The sequence below is a fragment of the Bos indicus genome, chromosome 10 (assembly GCF_029378745.1).
Source record: "Bos indicus isolate NIAB-ARS_2022 breed Sahiwal x Tharparkar chromosome 10, NIAB-ARS_B.indTharparkar_mat_pri_1.0, whole genome shotgun sequence".
Classification (NCBI taxonomy): Eukaryota; Metazoa; Chordata; class Mammalia; order Artiodactyla; family Bovidae; genus Bos; species Bos indicus.
Window position 1 is genome coordinate 40,524,662 of NC_091769.1, and position 15,174 is coordinate 40,539,835.

At 35.7% G+C, this 15,174-nt stretch overlaps 2 protein-coding genes across 2 annotated transcripts in view; both read right to left on the reverse strand.

Annotated features, from left to right (window-relative positions):
• The window catches only part of MDGA2 (MAM domain containing glycosylphosphatidylinositol anchor 2), a 917,184-nt gene that overhangs the window by 812,728 nt on the left and 89,282 nt on the right, over positions 1 to 15,174 (reverse strand). The window lies entirely within an intron of this gene.
• LOC139185234 (thymosin beta-4-like) overlaps positions 1 to 15,174 on the reverse strand; it is a 57,660-nt gene continuing 42,486 nt past the window's right edge. The window contains exon 1 of the mRNA XM_070797383.1: positions 1 to 15,174. This exon is cut by the window's right edge and continues 42,486 nt beyond it. The gene's annotated coding sequence lies outside the window, so the exon portion shown is untranslated.

The window sequence follows — 15,174 nt, forward strand, 5'->3', positions numbered from 1 at the left end:
TATACTTTTTTTTTTTTTTTTTAACTTAGCACGGGTGCTCATGAACTATGACCACTATCTGGAGACCCTTACTTCCTATTGGTACATAAGTTCCTTCTATCACATTTAACTAAACCATGAAACTATGGCCACTCTAGATATAAATTTGGATGGTTACTGAAATAAAGAATAAAGTCAAATTCTGTGTTCTTTTTGCTGTTAAGGCCTTTATTTGTTTTACAAAACAACTCTCTCATAATCAGAAGTCCTATAGAAAAACTAAGGTTGACGTCAGAGTAACAAGGACACTGGATTTTTAAAAAATGCACATATGTAGTGTTTAAAATCAAAATCTAATCCCTGTTTTCCTCTTTTCAATACAGAATTTTATTCAGATAGCCACCCCATCACCACTTCTAGGGAATGCATCTTGATTGCTCTGAGCTATCCACTGTTTAGAATTAACATGGCAACTGCCATTAGTCTGACCTAGTCAGATAAACATGAGGATTTACATTCCATAATTGGGAAATAAGTTCTCTGTTTCTCACTAAATATGAACCAAAAACATACAGTTCCAGGTCACAAATTCAGCCATCTTGTAGTCACCACAGAAAAGAGTCTGAGGAGCAGGCTAATACATCAAGGATGATACTGGAAAGCCCCCAGTGATATGGCTCAGTCAACAATCAATTCTTGAGCACTGACAAAATTCTGGAGATAAGAAATACCTTTATTGCTTAGGCTATTTCTGTCAGAATTTCCAGTACTTAAAGTTCACAGCATACTAACTGATTAAATACTAACTGATTAAATAGTTTAAGAGTAATCTAGCTGAAAATTCAAACAATTATATTTCACATATTGACCCTTCTCGTGGTATTGAATTCCACTGGCATACAATTAGTAATATGTAATATATTAATTTCAAGATCAGTTTTAAGAAAAAATTCACCTTCAGCCTGGGAAACAAAAAGTGCTTTTAAAGACTTACAGTTATACTCATAAAGCAAGAGCTTTAAAATGTTGAATAAACTGTTTAGGCAAAACAAACCACATTATTGATGAAAACTGAAAAATGTTTAAAATTAAATTAAGTTTAATTCTGCCCATGATTCAATTCGAGGAAAAAATGAAAAATTTGTTTTATACATATATGTTATTAGAAAGTATCCAGTTGTAAGATGCTTTAAGTTTTTAACCTTAAAGAAATTTTGTTTTCTGTCTCAAATATACCCCAGAGTTAACAGAAAAATTAAAATAAAATTATAACAATGCTTTAAATATAACTCAAACTTTGGTGGGACCATTTTAAAAAATTCTGACCCAGTTAAAACATTAGAAAGTGAAAGACACTCAGCTGTGTCTGACTCTTTGCAACCCCATGGACTATACATTCCATGGAATTCTCCAGGCCAGAATACTGGATTGGGTAGCCTTTCCCTTCTCCAGGGGATCTTCCCAACCCAGGGATCGAACCCAGGTCTCCCACATTGCAGGCAGATTCTTTACCAGCTGAGCCACAAAAAAACATTAGACTTAGTCACTAAAGACATTCACCTAATGAGTTGACTGTATTCCTCAGTTAATACTCAGCTTTTTGGTGAGTTACCTTAGAAAGGACCAAATAACAAATCAATCCTTCAGAGAGAAATTCCACAGAAACTTTGAAGAAGCAGCACAGAATCTTTTCAAGTCTCCTGTTTGGGAGATCTTAACTCTATACTCAATATAGCCTGCCTAACTCCTGGGAAAATTAAAAGCCAGGGTTGAAGGTACAGAAAAGTTGTTGTTGTTGTTGTTTTTAATCAGTGGAAATTAACCAGCCAAATATTAATGAGACTGGAGATTCTGTCCTTGACAGCATCATTCAACCATGTAAACCAACCAGACCAGCAAACTCATTTAAATTACATACAAAAAACAAGTTTCCTCAATTTTGTATTATTTTGATACAAAGGTTCCTTACCTCCTGATTCTTTTCTTAAACCCAAAGCAATAAAGGCAGAAATTATCCTAAGAATCAAACAATGTAATTAATTTGCCACGGACTTGTGTTTCCTTGAACAGATCCCTTAAAACAATGACCAACCCCTCTGCAACTGATTATTTCCCTAGCTTAATTCTGTAACTGAGCGTGACCATTAAGGAATTGGCTTCTCTGCCTACTTTTATCTCTAGAAACAATAACAGATATCAACTCCATCAAATTGTCAATGAAAATATGAAATACTATGAAACTTGATCAAGATAACACTAAAAGAAATAGTATTATTCTTTTAGTGAGTGTTTTCCAAGCAGTTAAGTATGAACTGTTGAGTAGAGAATCCAACATAATAGGCACATACTATTTTTAGCCGTGGAAAAGTAGAATGTTATTAATCACATTATAATCCTTGGATAATGCGGGCAGGTATGTTAGTATAACTTCTCACTGCCAGAATCCTGAGGGCTTGCTGCCTTACTGGATAGCATATTTTTTAACAAACCCTACATTTGGCTTATATGTGTCTTCATTTTAACTGTGAGAATCTAGTAGAAAACCAATCTTTCTCATGCTCAGTTTCTTTATCTGTGAAATGGGGGGAAAGTAATAATTACCTAATGTGTTCGGGTGTTCTGTGGTTTAACTAATTAGAGGTTGTACTGCCTGATAAAGCACTAAGTAGTATTAAGTATCTATATAGCATGCATTTACTGGCCGACTTGTTCCCCAGCTGCTTAAACACAGCTGCTGTTAACAAGCAGTAGAAAAATCAGCTAAAAGCACGTGAAGAGCGGATTGGAGGAAACGACATGGAAGGAGTGTTTTACAAGTCATGAATTGGTTAACATTGTTTTTAAAATTAAGAATTGATTTCTTTGTAGAATGTCCATGTCTTTTAAAATCCTAGAAAGATGAACCTATAGAGGGTAAAGCTTAGAAATTATAGGAAGAAAATACTCTGAAGTTCATGGACTGTGCCAAAAGGACTTTCAAACCCAAATTGAGATCCTTTGCCTTTTTTCCCCACTGTTCTTTCCCTTTGTTCTGCTGATGATAAAACTCAAGTGATGTATACAGATACAACCAAAGACAGTAGTTTATCAACGGCAAGTTCTTATAGAGAAGTTGGGTTCTGTGCACTGTGCTTCTTTAGCTAGCTAGAGTCAGACCAAGAAAGAGAGTGGATTAAACACAGATACTAGGATACTCACTGACTTTTGTTCCTGCTGATGATAAGTATCTGTGGCCCTACCCATATCATGGCTTCCCTGGTACCACAGCAGTAAAGAATCTGCCTGCCAATGCAGGAGACATAGGTTTGATCCCTGGGTCAGGAAGATACCTGGAGAAGAAAATGGCAACCCACTCCAGTATTCTTGCCTGGAAAATCCCATGGAGAGAGGAGCTTGACCATGAGGTGGCAAGAGTCAGACATGACTGAGCAACTAAACCAACAGTACAGCTTGGACTGGGGCTATACTATGCCATTGTAGAACAGAGGTGAGTGAGTATATGTGTGTCAGTATTATAAGATTAACAGTGCTCTACTGTTAGAACACAATATTTTTTTGTTTATTTATTTATTTCAGTAAGAACTGCTCCTGAGTTTACCGTTCCAAGTTAATTTTGAAGCAAGCAGATTAGGATAATTTCTAATCATCATTGTCCATTGTACAAAACGCACTCAGTATATAACTTAGCACAGGAAATGTAATATCCTTTTAAATACTGATGACATAATTTTAATCATTATAATGGATAGCTCTCAAATAAAATAGGAAAAAAAAAAACCCACCCTGGTCCTAATATCTAAATGTTCAAAGAAATAAGAGCTCAATATTAATTCTATCAAAAGCTAAAGCATTATTTTTGGCAAGTAACTGAAATAATTTGGTCTGTATTAAACACTACGCAGACTCACAGAGAAAGTGCACCATGTCACTTGGAATCACTTATTAACTGGCTAAACGTGGTGATCATAAATATAGGACTTACAACATTTCCAGGCATAAATTAATTCTGTCATGCCAACATCCCAGGTCATCATCAGATAATAAACCTCAGATGTTTGTCATCCATTACCATTCAAGAACAAGAAGTGATGTTTCGGGAAAATATGTATAACTCATCCTTTCCTCAATGCTTTATATTTTATTAGAGATTAAAATCAGCTATTATAGAAGGATATTATTTGAATTGTATTAGTTTTGCCTTCACAGAATCACCTTTACTGAAAGATACTTTAATATTGTGCCCCTTACATTTTTTTGAGGGTCATAAAATATATATGAAATTTAATATGGCATATTATGTAAAATATAATTTAGGACTCCATTATATAAATTCATATCCAGCACATAAAAACCTACATGATACATTTTGGGATTCAGTGCTAAAAAAAAATATCTGGTTCCTCTGAAAAACTGGTGTATATATATATTCTGGCTCAGTATTATAAGCTACATAATTACACCATGTTTGTTGTTTCCTGAATCCCAACTCCAGCTTTCTGGAAGCTGAGAGCCAAATTTAAGTGTCAATCACATAACGTTTATAATATGCTTACATTGCTTATAATATGGCATCTTTCTATTTGAAACATATTTTCTTTTTTTAAAAATTCAATTTGTATTTTACTATTTAATTACAGATTCCTATTTCTTAAAACAATCTCAAAGTTTTCATGAAACAGGTATGCTGTAAATATAAATATATAAATTCAAAAGTCAGCTTATCCTATAAATAATTTATCTTTGTAAAGTACAGATCAATATTTTAAAAACTGCTATTACAATGCATCCTTAATGTGGATAGTTGATATGATCTTAAGAACTAAAATGGATTCCGTCTTCTCTGTAATTTTGACTCTTCATCTCATTATCTATGTCTTACCACAAAATCAGGCTATACTTGGTGGTACAAATATAATTTCAATCAGTATAAAAATCAAACAGCCATAATTCCCACGTGTCAATCACCAGCATAAACCTAGCAATATTGGAAAACAAGGAGGAACAAACATGAGAACAGAGCCTAGCATAAATATACTAGCTGGATATTGTCGGAGGGGGGGAAGACAAAATGTTAATATTGACAGTAACAATATTAATAATTTACTATGAGCCAAATGCTCACTTAACTTTAACCTCAGAGCCCGTTCCAAAAAAAAGCAACGTATGCTTGCTAGGTTTAATTTCTCCATCAGTATGTTTCATCTTTCATTTCAACTTTGTAGTCTTAAAAAAAAGGTATTCATATCACAGAAATTCTGTCCTACAGAAGCTCCATCTATGGCAACTCTGTGGAGGTTGGGAAACTTTATTAAATTCAGTAGGAAAAGGGAAATAAGATTTAATGAGGTCAGGAAGAAATCTCAGCACAGTAACTTAACGTGGGCGTGATATTTCCCAGTCTTTAGTTGTTTCAAATCATAAATATTTTTCCTTTCCTTATAAAATAAGCTCCACAAATGTACTCCCAATCTCCACTGCAAGGTCAGTGTTTTTGTAATCTTGCGATTACCTTCTCTGGAGTACACACCATAAAAATGCTAACACAAATCCATGGCCTGCTATCCCATTTCCAAATAAAAATAGAAGGAAAAAAAGCCCTGAAATGTTTGCTGTAGTAACCTAGTTATAGCTCTATTTTCATTCCTACTTATTTGAACTTTATCGCAGAGCAACATATGCCCATAGAGCTGTGACAGCCAGCCAAGTACCTTCAAGTAGTAACAAGATGGTTCACTGTAAAGACACCACGTTAGCAGGTGTGCTTACCAAGGACAAATAGACTATTTTATAGGACACAAAACTGAGGATCAAAACCTAATCAAGGCTCATTCCTCTTTACCAAGTGGACTGCTATACAACCTTGGACTAATCAAATAATTAATTATACATTTTCTCTGTTTGCTGCTGCTGCTGCTAAGTCGCTTTAGTCGTGTCCGACTGCGTGAGACCCCATAGACGGCAGCCCACCAGGCTCCTCCGTCCCTGGGATTCTCCAGGCAAGAACACTGGAGTGGGTTGCCATTTCCTTCTCCAATGCATAAAAGTGAAAAGTGAAAAGTGAAAGTGAAGTCGCTCAATTGTGTCCGACTCTTAGTGACCCCATGGACTGCAGCCTACCAGGCTCCTCCATCCATGGGATTTTCCAGGCAAGAGTACTGGAGTGGGGTGCCATTGCCTTCTCCGTTTCTCTGTTTAGTCATTAGTAAAAGATGGCAGCCAATTTAATGGATAACTGTATGTGTTCCCAAACTCAGAGGCTTCTCAGGTGGCTCTAGAGGTAAAAAATCAGTCTGCCAATGCTGTAAGAGACGTGGGTTTGATCCCTGGGTTAGGAAGATCCCCTGGAGAAGGGATGGCAACCTAGAAAATCCACGGACAGAGGAACCTGGAGGGCTACAGTCCACAGGGTCACAAAGGGTCGGATATGAGTGAAGCAAGTTAGCACATACCAAACTCAGAGAATAACCGATTAGTAAGCAGTGTTTTTCTGTTCTGTTTTTTCATGGTTTGGAATAGTGAACAGTATGCCCACTCTGTATGGAGCATGTAGACCAGTGTTAGAATTTTGGCTTAGAAACTTAGCAGCACTTTGATCCTGAACAATCACCATTTTTGAGCCTAAATTTCATCAACTATTAAAAATAAGGATAATAATAGATATTTTGCAAATTGTAGTGAAAACTACCATTAAGAATAGCTGTAGAATTTTCATCTATATGATCAGCACATTACAGTTCCTTAAGAAGACTTAGTTTCCTTTAATCACTTCCCCTTATCTCAAGATACATTGTTCTCATCAAACCAGGTTTATTCTCACAGAAGCATTTAGGTTCATTCAATCTGTGATACATGTTTTGTGATTTTATCACAGGTCCTATATGAACTGGGAAACCATCCCTGCCTTCAGAAAGCTTACAACCTAATTATAAAGGGGGAAAATAGGCCAGAATTTATAACTGAGCATCAAATAAAATATGGAGAGTTCTCATATTTAAAACAATGTCTTGGTCTTCTTTGAAAGTTCACTTTCTTGCCTAGCCAGAATGTTCTTGAAGAAAAACTGTGATGTTACTCATGTGCTCAGTCACTAAGGCATGTCTGACTCTTTGTGACTCCATGGGCTGTAGCCTGCCAGGCTCCTCTGTCCATGGGATTCTCCAGGCAAGAAAACTGGAGTGTGTTCCCATTTCCTCCTCCATCTTATTGTGCGTATTTCTAGGAAGCAAAAAGTTAAATGAAACAAGGGATGGAATTGAAGAATAGAAATAACCTGTTTAAGCAAAATGACTTCATAATGTCCCCAAAGCATGGTGAACTTCCACCTTACTCTGTGGAAATTATCAAAATCTGAGTTCAGATCCCCATACAAGCAATAATAATAAGATATGACCAAGGTAGGGAAGAATTCAGCCTAGCTAATTTTGATAATTTACTTTCTTTTTTATAATTGAAAAACACCATAATTCATGATTTTCCTTTTAATTCACCTATAATCATTGTATATCAGTTAATATGCTATTGCTTTTACTCAGCATCATAAATAGTCTTCTAAATTTCTATGGTGTTCACAATTATCCTTGTTAGAGGACATATCATAACTTATTAAAGGATTTTATATGTTATGCATTAATCTTGCTTCCATTTTTGTGCCACAATGAATTTCTTTTTCCTTGGGTTGAAATATTTTCCTAGGACAAATTTTTGGGAGTACAATATTAGATCAAAGTCTATGAACTGCTTACCCTCAACATACCAGAAAAAACTAATCATTACCATTTACCATCTTCATTCAATTTTTAAAATATAAATATATTTTAAGTTTTATCAATAATTGACAGAAGTGTAATGAGACAGTAAAACTTTATTACAATTTGTCGTAAGATTTTAAACATATCAACCTCTATTTTAAAGAGAATGTTTGTATAAAATATTTTAAAAGATAAACTTTTATCAAAATGGGGTGAATCAGGTTTTTGTAATAAAGTATTACATGATTAAACCTTTCCAGTTGAATGCCAAATGAAATGAAAATGCTACATTTATTTTTGTCCTTAAAAATGCATTATTCATCTACTTATTCTTGATTTGGGGAAAATTCATCTAGAATATCATAATCTGAAGACTCATGGTCTGAAGTTTCACTTAAAAAAGAAATTTCATCAACATCATTAAAGTCTAAAGTGCTACTGTCTCTTTCCATTCATCTTTTGATTCATTTAATAATTGTGAAACATCTTCCCTTAATTTTATTTTTTTAAGTCTTTTTCAGGATAGTTAGGAATCAAAGATGAAAAATTAACTAATTCTTATGATAATTAAATATCAAAATGTTTAGGATATGGGAAAAATAATATCACTATATTCCATAATATAACTAAGATTTATAAAAGGGCCCAATGGACCCATATGATAATTACAAGACATGATGAATTCTATCCTAATTAAATAAACAAGTAAATGTTCTCCTTGCCCTTTGGAAAACTTCTAAGAATAACATTTATAATATATCAAGACTTACAAAGAGTTTCAGAAAATCAAAAATTAGATCCAATGGGCCCTATGGTATGTAGGGTAGACAGTTTTTTCTGCATGTCCATTTTTTAGTTAAAACAATTTTTAGGAAAAGAAACAGAAATCACTAAAAACTACTGGGCACCTATTACTATATTCAAGGCATGATACTATTATTTAATTTACAAAGTAGGGCTCCCCTGATGGTAAAGAATCCACCTGTAATGCAGGAGACACGGGAAATACAGGTTCGATCCCTGGGTCAGGAAGACTCTCTCGAAGAGAAAATGGCTACCCACTCCAGTATTCTTGCCTGGAGAATCCCATTGACAGAGGAGCCTCGTGGGCTACAGTCCAAAGGGTCCCAAAGAGTCAGACACAACTGAGTGAATGAGCACGCACATGGCAGTTTACAAAGTAGGTCCAAAAGAGAGGAGTTTTAATTCCCGTATTAGAGGAAGTATTTGAACCCAACTCTATTTTATTTCTATTTATTTTATTTTACTCTATTTTATTTTTATTTATTTTATGGCTCAAGCTTTTACATGTGAGTTAGTTGTCATAAATTGTAATCATATAAATAGGCTTCCACTCAACCTGCTGTTATAAACCATAAGACGAGACAATATGAGATAAGTAGAAAAGGAATCTAGAAAAGAAGTAGTTGCCTGCAAGTGGTCTCTGAAAGAGTAGAAATTATGCTGTTTCTACACATTTGAGAACACAAAGAAACAAATGCCAGCATATCCCTTGGAAATATTTTTTTTTCTTTGAAACAATACGGATTTATATTTTCCTGAGGTTTTAAATCAGAACAAGGCACTGGTTTTCTTACCCCACGGTTTGCAATTATGAGAAATAATGCTACTGCCACATAACATGATGCCTGTTGTTCTTAGTCAACTTGGTGACAATGCTGCTCTCCACAGGTCACACATCAAAGGGACACGTCAACAGTGGTTGCCTGGTTTCACAGACTTCCCTTCAACTCACACTGTTTTAGAACAGAACAATGATTGCTAACAAATTTAAAGCCACGATGACTCAATCACTGGGCAAGGCAAGGTTTTAATCATCTGAAATCAGGAAACACAAGTTATCACAGTGCCTTTAGTTTCTTCAGCAATTTGCTTTTAAAAACCTTTATCCCTTAATTCAGTTTTCCAGCTAATGAAAGCTCTAAGAATTTATCTTCACAGACACAGGAAAAAAATGTGTTTTCTGTCTCCAGCCCATCCTGTGTTACTCTCTTCACTAGGGTCTACTGGAGGTTAGCAACATTTTTAGGAAAGTATTCAATAGTCCTCAACAAAATGTGGTGGTAGGGGTAGTATACAACTGTGGAGGTAGGATTTCCATACCACCTCTGCCCACTAATTTCCCTCAATCCTCAAGTTTCCAATAACTCAGCCCCTGGTTGAAGACTATAACTGGGCCTCCTAGATGGCACTAGTGGTAAAGAACCAGCCTGTCAACGCAGAAGACATATGGGTTCGATTCCTGGGTCAGGACGATCCCCTTGAGGAGGGTATGGCAATCCACTTCAGGATTCTTGCCTGGAGAATCCCATGGACCGAGGAGCATGGCAGGCTACAGTCCATAGCATCACACAGAGTTGGACACAACAGAAGGGACTTAGCACACACACACACATACACACACGTGATAATTCGGGATTGTGAATAATTAAGTTTGTAGGGTAATATGTTTAAATATAGTCTCTCGAAAAGAAATTAGAAAGTCTACGGGATCCACTTAGCTGATAAATGTGGGAAGAACACAGGAGGTTTATCATATGGAATACATACAGGGCATGGTCCCACTCATGATTCTCACTCTGTGTGGGGAAATCACTTTCTCACCTCCTTGATTCTGAGCTTGGTAACATGACTTGTGTTGATCATTGGAATCTGAGCAGAAATGACAATTTAGCTATTTAAAATAGAGGCCACAGTTAACACAAAATTTGTCTGCTCTTTCGCTCCTTCATGAGAAAGCTATCCCAGTAGTCACTGGTCCCAAAATGAAAACACAGTGGAGTGGCTTGGACCTAAGAGGAAAAATAAATGTTTGTTATTAAAAGTCTTTGAACGCTGTTAGTTAGGGCTGATTATTGTATATACCTGACTAATGAGCATGGTATTTCAATAATTACTTTCCATCTTCATTCCCCTCATTCTGCCTACAGGTGCATTCATTACTTTAGGCAAAACAATGTCAGTTAAGCATGCAAGCTCTGAAATTCGATAGACCTTCAGTAAGCTAACTTCTGCAAACACAGTCAATTGTGAAACCTGCATAACAACAGTATCTAGTTCATACTGTTAAGACTAAGTAAGATAAGAGATAAAGTCCATAGTACTATGTTCAGTATACAGCAACCATTCACTAAGTGTTAGCTATGATTTTACTATTTTTTCATTATTTACTCTTCATTATTGACACTCTATCATTTCACAAGCTGCCATTAAAGACCCAGGTAAGAAACATCTTTCCAATGGCCAGTCTCCCATGTTAGTGTAGTGAAAATGCTTTCATAAAAATGTGTATCTTCATAAAAAATGCAACATCAAAATGGAAATCATGATAAGTTCATGTTTTAAAACTGTGATGCTGAGAATAAATGACTTTTTCATGTAGCTGAATAGGAATTCTTTCACACTGAAATTATTTTAAATCCTTTTGATAGAAATATTTCCAAATTTCATGCTGATTTGCCTTTCTTCTGTATACAAATTTCAGTTTTTAAGCATTTTCCATGAACCTATATTTGTTTTATTTATTTTTCAATAATTATACCACTTGGCATTTTTAATATAAATTTGAGGTATCCATACTGATTAAAGGATAAACACTATAACTTACATTTCTAAATATAATCTGTATAGCATCTTCTCCTTTGCTTAGTTTAAATAAAGGTAGAGTGAGTGCAGCAAGTATAGTTGCTTGGCATTAGCTAGAGGACCACTGTCCTATCTCAAACAGATTGGCAAATCCAAGGATTAACCAGTTTTCCTTGAAGTTATTTTATACTCTTAATAAGATCATATTTTGTTTACCAGTACTTTTGATACTATAGCATTATTCAAAGTATTTTCTCCTAATTCATAATTAGTAACCACTTCAACTGCTTTGATATGTTCAACTCACTCTATCATTTCTATAAATGTCTAACTATGGCAAGTGACCAAATATGTATCTTATTTTGTGACAACACTCATTGATGGGAAAATAACACCATCTCATGAAAACTTCAGATATTCATTCTCAAGTCTATCCATCCCAACTATGTTTTTTATTCATAATTCATTTATGTACTAAATCTTTCCAAATAGGAAAGGCATACATCAAGGCTGTATATTGTCACCCTACTTATTTAATTTATATGCAGAGTACATCATGAGAAACCCTGGGCTGGAGGAAGTACAAGCTGGAATCAAAATCACCGGGAGAAATATCAATGACCTCAGATGTGCAGATGACACCACCATCATGGCAGAAAGCAAAGAACTAAAGAGCCTCTTGATGAAAGTGAAAGAAGAGAGTGAAAAAGTTGGCTTAAAGCTCAATATTCAGAAAACTAAGATCATAGCATCCAGTCCTGTCACTTCATGGCAAATAGATGGGGAAACACTGGAAACAGTGGCTGACTTTATTTGGGGGGACTCCAAAATCACTGCAGATGGTGACTGCAGCCATGAAATTAAAAGACACTTACTCCTTGGAAGAAAAGTTACGACCAACCTAGACAGCATATTAAAAAGCAGAGACATTACTTTGTCAACAAAGGTCCATCTAGTCAAAGCTATGGTTTTTCCAGTAGTCATGTATGGATGTGAGAGTTGGACTATAAAGAAAGCTGAGTGCTGAAGAATTGATGCTTTTGAACCGTGGTGTTGGAGAAGACTCTTGAGAGTCCCTTGGACTGCAAGGAGATCCAACCAGTCCATCCTAAAGGAGATCAGTCCTGGGTGTTTATTGGAAGGCCTGATGTTGAAGCTCAAACTCTGATATTTGGCCACCTGATGTGAAGAACTGACTCATTTGAAAAGACCTTGATGCTGGGAAAGATTGAGGGCAGAAGGAGAACGGGAGGGCAGAGGATGAGATGGCTGGATGGCATCACCGACTCGACAGATGTGAGTTTGGGTAAACTCCAGGAGTTGGTGATGGACAGGGAGGCCTGGTGTGCTGCGGTTCCTGGGGTCGCAAAGAGTCAGACATGACTCAGTGACTGAACTGAACTGAACTGAACTAAATCTTTACCAAGAACCCACAGTGCATTGTTTTGGGAACCCGAGAGAAAGATGTAAAGCAAGACAGCCTCACAGAGCTTAAGGGGCAACAGATAATGTGCAAGTAAATAAATGAATAAATGTAGTGTGATGCAGAGACTTAAGACAGAATGATGTGAGAGCGGGCAGTCAGATTAAACTGGATAACTGGGGAAAACACCTCTCTCAGGAGGTGGGATTTATGCTGAGCTCCAAGTGACAAGAAGCAGCTATCCAGTGGAACCAGAGAGCTTTACAATTCCTGGCTTAAATATGAATTAGAGCCTTTGATTCATCTTGACAATTCTCTTTAAAATTGTGTAATTGATTCTTAATTTATTTTCAGAGACATCAGGGTATCAGACTTTGGGGTGGTGAATAAACAAGATTTTACTGAAATATATATATGTCTATATGTATGTATGTCAACTATATATATATTGAGCCCTCTCTACCTTGAAAATTTGATATAAGTTTTATGTCCCATCAACAAAATCACATGCCTGTAACTCTCAAGGGGATGGAGAAATGATAGATTTTAAATATACCTGTTTATTAATCATTATCTATTCTTTATTTAAATCCTTGTATTTAGGTCTTGGATTAAAATAATATAAAATTGCTTCTGTTGTCAGGCCAAAATAAGATCCCCAGATAATATGTGATTACTTTCTCAGACAAATTCTTTATCAGCTGTCTTTAGAAGTTGAAATTATTACCTTGTGTATAAACAGCACTTTCTCTGAAGAATTTAGTTGTCCATTCAGACTTTTATTTTTAATTACTTTAAACCCACATAATCCTCAACACATCTGAGTGATGCAGAGGGAAGACAACCTTATCCCTACAATGCTAATTAGTAAACTGAGGCACTTGGCAATTAAATTACTTATTCTTGATTACCCTGTAGTCTGTATTTTCATGGTTTCAAAGTGTCAGGATAAAAAGTAATCACCTTAGCTAGTTATCTTTCTGATGACAAGAGGTTGGCTATTTGAGAAACATATAGATGTTTATTTAAAAAATAATCATCTTTTTTTAAAATAAAACTTTTCACATTTTTTAACCCCCTGATATGTGTTCATTTTTCATTCACTAAGTAACCTTTAATTGTGCCCCTCCTATTTTCCAAAGACAGTGCTTGGCATTGAGTGCACCGTAAATGAATCAAATGTGGTCTCTTTTGACAATAATTTTTAATCTAATTTTAGAAAATATAAAACCTAATCACACCCATGGATAATCATCTAATTGTTATGGATTAACATTTAATCTGTACATATGATGACTGTTCAATCAATACTTGCTACCTGATAATGTTTTGCTGTGTAGATGTAATCTTAATATCAAAACCACATATAAGATATAGCTTTGTTTACAACTGTTATATGGAGGAACTGTTATATGTTCTATTGTTGTAGTACAGACAACTAAAAAAACCACACTTCAGAAACAAAAGCATGCATTTCAACGTCCTGTTGTGTCTCTTACTATCCATCCCCTCCTCTCCATCCCCTCCTCTCCATCCCCTCCTCTCCATCCCCACTGCTACAACCTTAGCCTAGAAACTTAGAGCCTCCTGTCTGGATTATCACAAAGTTTCCTCAAGGCCTTCCTGACCTCCCAACTTGCCTCAGCTAAAATCACTTTTCATTTTAAGTCTTCTTATGTTATCTTTGTGCATATAATTTTTAATGGTTTTTTGTTTTCTACTGGACAGTCAGACTTCTTAGATTCCCACAGAAGTTTTTCCATGAAATTAATCATCAACATCTCACAACTCAGCCAAGCTGACTCTCAGTTCCGATGGTGTGCATTCTGTTTCTCGGTTTCATGCCTTTGCAAGTGCTCCATCTCCTTGGAATGCCTTCCTCTCCACCCCAAAGAGCACACATGTATTCCTCCTGACTTCATTCTACACAGCTTTTTCTGAATCTTATTTCCCTATTCTAGTAAAAACAAATTCCCTCTTTTATGGTCCCTTATAATAGTTCATTTAGACTTAAAAATCATAATGCCCAGATTCCAATATACTTTAGGAAACATATATGTACACAGGGATATCTCTCCTTGGTTGAACATAATCTATTGAAGTTTAGAATCTTTTTTTCCAAATGGGTAATTTGGCATTCAAAGAAAATCTTTGAAGAATAAGTGATTATTTGAAAGACAGTATACAGGTGCTGTAGGGAACAAAACTGTGTATGCTAGGCGGTGGCTGCTTTTTCTCCAACTTTGCAGATGCAGGTCTGCCAACATTCTCTCTAAGGCATTAGCACCATCAGCTTCCAGAGCAAGGCCAGGTTATGAAAGAACTCATACTTCACATTTAAGAGTCTCCTTCCACCACCATTAACAAGTATCTAAACTTGAGCAAATTATTTATCTCTAAACTTCAGTCTTCTTACCG